This window comes from Lupinus angustifolius, unplaced genomic scaffold (genome assembly GCF_001865875.1).
Source record: "Lupinus angustifolius cultivar Tanjil unplaced genomic scaffold, LupAngTanjil_v1.0 Scaffold_21_171, whole genome shotgun sequence".
NCBI classification, from domain to species: Eukaryota; Viridiplantae; Streptophyta; class Magnoliopsida; order Fabales; family Fabaceae; genus Lupinus; species Lupinus angustifolius.
In genome coordinates this window covers 1-7,146 of record NW_017719710.1, presented here as the reverse complement: position 1 = coordinate 7,146, position 7,146 = coordinate 1, and the positions used below count along the sequence as shown (strand labels likewise).

General features: G+C 34.6%; 1 pseudogene; it reads right to left on the bottom strand.

Annotated features, from left to right (window-relative positions):
* Window positions 1-634: 634 nt before the first annotated feature.
* On the bottom strand, window positions 635-3,446 carry LOC109338314 (annotated as a pseudogene).
* Between the last annotated feature and the right edge of the window lie 3,700 nt (window positions 3,447-7,146).

Here is a 7,146-nt window from a genome sequence, read left to right as displayed (position 1 = left end):
TTTTCTAGAAACAATCAGTTCTGACAATTTGGTTTAACCAGTTTTGATTTATATTTTTAATTTTGATTGGTTTAATTATATTTGTGATATAATTATGGAAAACATTATATAAGAGTTTACTAGTATATAATATAATATGACTACTTTATAAAACTTACACTTTTTAAATAGTTTTATAAACTTAAGATTAAAAATCAAAAATAAAATATTAATAAAAAACATGACAAAAATATTATTTAAGTATAAATAATATTATTTATACACAAAATAAGAAATATTAATAAAAATTATGACAAAAATATTAGAGATGATATTGACTTGTTTTGTTTTATTTATAATAATATTATTTGTACTTAAAATAAGAAAAAATCCATACTTACATATAATGTGCAAAGTTAGAGTACAAATAACATTATTATAAACCAAACAAGTCGAGATCTTCTCTATTATTGGAGAGAGAAATATTTTTTTTTAGTTTTAAGGATACAAATATTATTTAAATATAAATATAATAATATTTTATCATTTCATCTTACTTTTTGATTTGTTTTGTACGACACTTTTCTCTCCTTATGGAAGACGAGACAAAACATATTATCCAAAGGAAACACTTTGTTTGTCAAACTCATTATGGTCAAAAGGGTCTACCCAAAGGAGTCCTATGACTTGAAATGGTGAAGTGTGTTATCCTTCCTCCTTGTTCTCTCAAATAGCCTTCACAGAGAAAGGCTTTTGAGAATTGATCTTCCACCTTTCTATCCACATCATGCACAAAAACATCAGTTTCACCATGTTTGTTTGTTCCTAGCAATCAACCCAGTTGTGTAAGTTTCCTTCATTCTCCCTGGTGCCTCATCAAAGTAACTTTTGGTCCATCAATCATTATCACATCCCATTCTATATCATACACTTCACTTGGTAACCCTTTATTTGATAATTGATACTTGGAAAATCTTGGGTTTGTCACCTTTTTGCATCCCTCATTTTCAATTGCAACCTTCATTAGCTCATCAGCTTGGTTGAGCTTGGTATCATACACTACATGGTAAGATTCCAAAATAGTAAAGTTTTGTTGTATTTTATGAATCCAAGCCTCGTGGAGTTAAGATCCTCTCTAACAAGAAAAAACAAAGGATAATGACACTTGTATCCTTTTATTTACATTGTGATAATACTTTTATCCTTAAAATTACAAGCAAAACACATAACTCCCCTCTCTAATATTGGAGAGGATCTGATTCAGCCTTGTCTTCCTCAAGGAAAATCGAATGTCCACCAAGAAGTTGCATGGTGATTTCTTTTCTAGCACTCTTGCTGATAATGAAATCTCACGTAGGGTTTGTTGAGGAGTGATTTTAGTGGTGGCATAATGGATTAGGGCATTGGATAAAGATGGAGGTGCATGCTTTGGTGTATGGGAAAATGATCCTCTCCATTAATGGAGAGACAAATATATGTTTTTCCACTTGTTTTGAATGTCAAAAGTGTAATTTCATTATAATCAAATGGATATATGTGTCATTGAAAATTGCATTTTCCTTTATTTTTTGAAGCACTTATCTCTCCATTAATGGAGAGGATCCTAACTCTGCTACATGTGGTGTGTGAAATTGGTGGAAGAAATGATAATATAATTGGTCTAAATAGAAGAATGATAAATAAAATAGAGACAGAAGGATGAGAATAGCTACCTTGGGAGTAGTGTTGTTAAAATCATTTCATATCGGTTGGTTCAACTAGTAAACCGGTGAACCGGTCCCAATACTAGTACAGTATAATAATTATATAGGTCATGCAATTGTACTAGTCAAAACAGCTAAAACTGGTCATTCCAGCCGGTTTTCAATTGAACGGTACCGGTCACACCAGCCGGTTTTTATTTAAAATTAATTTTTTAATGAAAATAAAAAAAGTATTGGTTTTTTTATTGATTTTTCAATATTAATATTAATATTATATATATGTATATCTAATTTTGACGATATGCGGTTTAATTAGTAGACCACTGGTTGAACCGTTGTATCACTATATCAGTACCCTAACCGGTTTGATGATCGGTTCGATATTAATAACACTGCTGCTTGGGAGTGTTTGTGAATTGGGTTTGGGATTTCATGGTTTTCTCCATCTAAAGAATCATAGAATCAGTGATAATGCGATAATAACAAACCAAATCAATGTAATCAAATTTGTTTAGATTGATTAACTTGTTATTATCCTAAAATCAAATTTGAAGGTGATATGTAAACAAATTTGTTTAAATCAATTAGGTTGTTATTATCCTAAAATCAAATCTGAATGTATTATGTAAAAAAAATTGATGATGAAGTGTTCATTCGTCTGCCTCCTGGTTTTTCCGTTTCCAACAAAAACATGGTGTGTAAACTTCGAAAATTGTTATACAACTTAAAGCAAGTTTCGCGTTGCTAGTTTACTAAATTGTCTCCTGCAGTTTAATCTTATAGATTTAAGCAATCATGTCTTGATTATTCTTTGTTCACCTTGCATCAAAAATGGATTCAACTTGTTGTTCTTATTTATGTCGAAGATCTATCATTGCCGGTAATGATTCCTCATCCATCAAAAGGTTTAAAACCTACCTCAACGAATGCTTCCACATGAAAGATCTTGGCACATTGAAGTATTTTCTGGGTATTGAGATTACTCACAATCCTAATGCTTCCACATGCTCGATATTATTTCTGAAGTTAGCCTCCTTGGTGCTAAAACTGCAGGCGCCCCATTAGAACAAAATCAATGTCTATCTCTTGCTACATGAACTCTTCTTGCCAACCCTGAACGCTGTCGTCGATTTATTGAGCGATTGATTTATCTATGTTTCACATGTCCAAAGCTTTCATTCAGTGTTTAGATGCTATCATAGTTCATGTCGGAACCACGAATTGAGCACTAGGAAGCTGCCCTCAGAGTGGTTCGGTTTCTCAAGGGCAATCCTAGTCAAGGCATATTGCTTTCTCCCAATTGTAATCTCCAACTTCATGGATGGTGCGACTTCGACTAGGCTAGTTGTCATCTTACACGCTGCTCCATTACTGGTTGGCTAATCCAATTTGGTCAATCCCATATCTCTTGGTAAACAAAGAAACAATAAATTGTTTATCGATCGTCGACTAAAGCTGAGTATCGGTCATCACAACTACTACATGCGAGCTCAAATGGTTAAAAGAGATTCTTTCCAATCTTGGCATGGCTCATATACCAATCCTATGATTCTTCATTATGATAGTCAAACAACCTTACATATTGATAAAAATCTGGTATTTTATGAACGCACCAAGCTTATAGAAGTTGATTGTCATTTTGTTCGTAATGAAGTCATCCCCCACAAATTTCTTCCAACCTATGTCTCTACTACTGCTCAACTCGTAGATATCTTTACCAAAGCTTTGGGAAAACCACAGATCCTTCTTGGGCAAGTTGTGCATTCTGAATCTCCATGCTTCTACTTGAGGGGGTAATGCGTTAATAACAGACCATATTTGTTTAGATTGATTAGGTTATTATTATCCTAAAATCAAAACTGAAGGTGATATGTAAACACATTTTTCAGATCGATTAGGTTGTTATTATCTAAAATCAAATCTGAATGTGATATGTAAACAAATTTGTTTAAGTTTTAGAAACAATTTTTATGTATATAAACAATGCAGTATTGAGGAGTAAAAAAAAATTTGAATCCATCTCATTACAAGATATAAAGGATGAGAAGATCTTGAAGGTTGATATATAGTTTTGTTTGACCAAGAATTTGGGTATTTGTGTAATAAAGGTAGTGTTGATATTCTGATTTTGGTGAGAATGTGCACAGAAGTTATTGGTAGGTAAACTAACTTATGTTGTCACTATTGAATATTGCCTAAAAGAAAAAGATGATGAAAAGACTTTCTTGAGCCAAGCAAGGAAGTGGCTAAAGATCATCTTGAAGAAAGAGAGAATTTCTAGCCAAGTAAAAGGGAATGGCTATGGTGAAACCAACATTAATGCTCTTTTTCATTTGGCCACATAATATTCAAGAGCTTTGGCTATAAATATGAGTGTTTCATGCCATTGTAAGACACACCAAATACTTAGCTTAGTGCATATTCTCTCTTCTTGTTCTCTTGTTCTAATTGTGTGAGAAATACTTGAGTGGGAGTGAAATTGAGGGCACTTGGATTTTGGGAAGTGAGTGAAACACTTGTAGTTCTCTTTTATCATAGTGGAATAATCCTTATTGCTCTTCAACTGTGGACGTAGGCAAATTGTTGAACCACATTAAATTATCGATGTCATTTTCTTTATTATATTTTCTCCATGGGTCTTCCGCTACAACAAACTGGTATCATAGCTCGTAGAGCTCTTGCATGCTAAGTCGTTCGATCTAAAATAAAATTCTTAGTATGCTCTGTGTTTGTAGCATTGTCTGATCTTACACACCAGAAAAGAGTTATTCTTGTTACTGGAAATGTATAATAGTGTGAAAGTGCATGTCTAGGAAAGTTCTATCTTACTTCTGTCTTAGGAAAGACCTGGTATTTAAGCGTGTCTGTTAAGACCCACCTCTCTTTCCTGGGAGCTTTCCTGGTGTATGTTCACGGACTACGATACTGTTCTGGTATACGGTTATCATGGCGAGTGCTAAATTTGATTTGGAGAAATTTAATGGAGAAAATGATTTCAACCTATGGCGATTGAAGATGAAAGCTCTACTAGTTCATCAAGGTTTGGGAAAAGCCTTGGAAGGTAGAAACAAGTTACCACAGAGTCTGACCGAGGACGAGAAGGATGAAAACCTGGAAAAAGCACATAGTGCAATTTTGTTGTGCTTGGGAGATGAAGTTCTACGAGAAGTGTCAGATGAAACTACAGCTGCTTCATTATGGTTGAAGCTGGAAAGCCTGTACATGACGAAGTCACTCACTAACAGGCTGTATTTGAAGAAAAGAATATATACCCTTCAAATGCAGGAAGGAAAACCCATAAAAGATCATCTGGATGAATTTAATAAAATTATTCTTGATCTAAAGGATATTGATGTTAAAATTGAAGATGAAGACCAAGCAATTCTTCTACTATGTTCCCTTCCAAGTTCTTACGAGCACTTCATCGACACCATGATGTATGATCGAGAAGATATGACCTTAGACGAAGTAAAGGCGGAGTTGCACTCGAAAGAACTGAAGAAAAAAGTATCAGATTCGAGATATGAAGGCTCAGGTGATAGTCTTTTTGCTGTAGGAAGAACAAAGATGCGAAATCAATTTGGTGAAAGAGGGAAATCTAGGTTCAAGTCTAAAGCAAAACCTAGAAAGTATAAAACCTAGAATTGTCTAGAGAGCAAAGGCAAGGAAAAGATTTATGAATATAGAGATGCAGCTGTAGCAAATGACTATGAAAGTGAATATGCACTAATAGTCTCAGAGCATGATTCAAAAGATAAATGGGTACTTGATTCTGGATGCTCATATCACATGTGTCCCATTAAGGATTGGTTTTCAAATTAACAACCCTTAGATGGGGGCAAGGTCCTTTTGGGAAATAATGCTCCATGCAATGTCATTAGTATCGGCACAATTAGAATCAAGATGTTTGACGGAATCGTAAGGACGTTGACAGATGTAAGGCATGTTCTAGAATTGTAGAAAAATCTGATTTCCTTGGGAACACTGGATTCAAAAGGTTATAGCTACAAAGGTGAAGATGGAGCTATAAGAATATCTAAAGGCGCTATGGTTGTAATGAAGGGAACGAAAGAGAAGAGTCTCTATATGTTACAAGGAAACACAATAACGGGTGTTGCTGCTGTCTCCTCAACATCTAATTCTGATGTCACCAAACTATGACATCTAAGAATGGGTCATGTCAATGAAAGAGGTCTAGTCGAGTTGGCTAAACAAGGATTAATATGCGGTCAACAAGTCGGGAAGGTAGACTTTTGTGAACACTGTGTTTTCGGAAAGCAATGTCGAATAAAATTCAATGTTGTAGTTCATCGAACAAGAGGCACGTTGGATTATGTACATTCTGACTTGTGGGGTCTTTCCCAAGTACCTTCTCATGGTGGTAGCGGATACATGTTAACATTCATTGATGACTATTCAAGGAAGATGTGGATCTTCATTTTGAAACACAAAAGTGAAGTATTTGTCAAGTTCAAACAGTGGAAAACCTTGATCGAAAAGCAAACTATGAGAAAGATCAAGAGACTGAGAACTGACAATGGTCTAGAGTTCTGCAACAGAGAATTCGGAAATTTTTGCAAGGATCACGATATTGTAAGACATTATACCGTGAGGCACACTCCACAACAAAATGGACTTGCATAACGAATGAATAGAACCTTATTTGAAAGGACAAGATGTATGTTGTCAAATGTTGGATTGGCAAAAAAAATTTGGGCGGAAGCTGTCAGTACAGCTTGTTACTTGATCAACAGATGTCCATCAACGACCATTGGTTTCAAAACTCCATAAGAGATGTGGTCGGGTATTCCGGAAAATTATGAAAATTTGAGGATATTTGGTTGTTCTGCATATGCTCATAACAAAGAAGGAAAACTTCATGCAAGAGTATTGAAATACATTTTTCTTGGATATCCTGATGGTGTGAAAGGATATAAGTTATGGTGGCTAGAGAAAAGAAAGTGCATTATTAGTAGAGATGTTACTTTTAATGAAGCTGAAATGTTAAAGCCTTATACAAAGTCATCAAGTGAAAATGAAGATCATAATATCTTGGAGAAGGTGGAGTTTGAGGTGGAGCCAACAAAATAAAAAACACTTGATCAAGAAGAAGAAGTCCATGATGCATGTGCTGATAATGATATCTTCTAATTACAATATTATCAGTTGGCTAGGGACGGGCAAATGAGATATATAAAACCTCCAAAAAAGTATGGTTATGCTAATCTGGTGTCATACGCTCTAAATGTTGCCGATGATATTAGTAATTGTGAACCACAATCATATCAAGAAGCTATCAACAACAAAGAAGCTTCCAAATGGATTTCTGCCATGACAGAGGAAATTGAGTCTCTTTATAAGAATCACACTTGGGTTCTTGTAAAGCGGCCGAAGGCTCAAAAGATTGTTGGATGCAAATGGGTTTTTAAGAAGAAGGAAGGAATCCCTGGAGTTGAAGATGCAA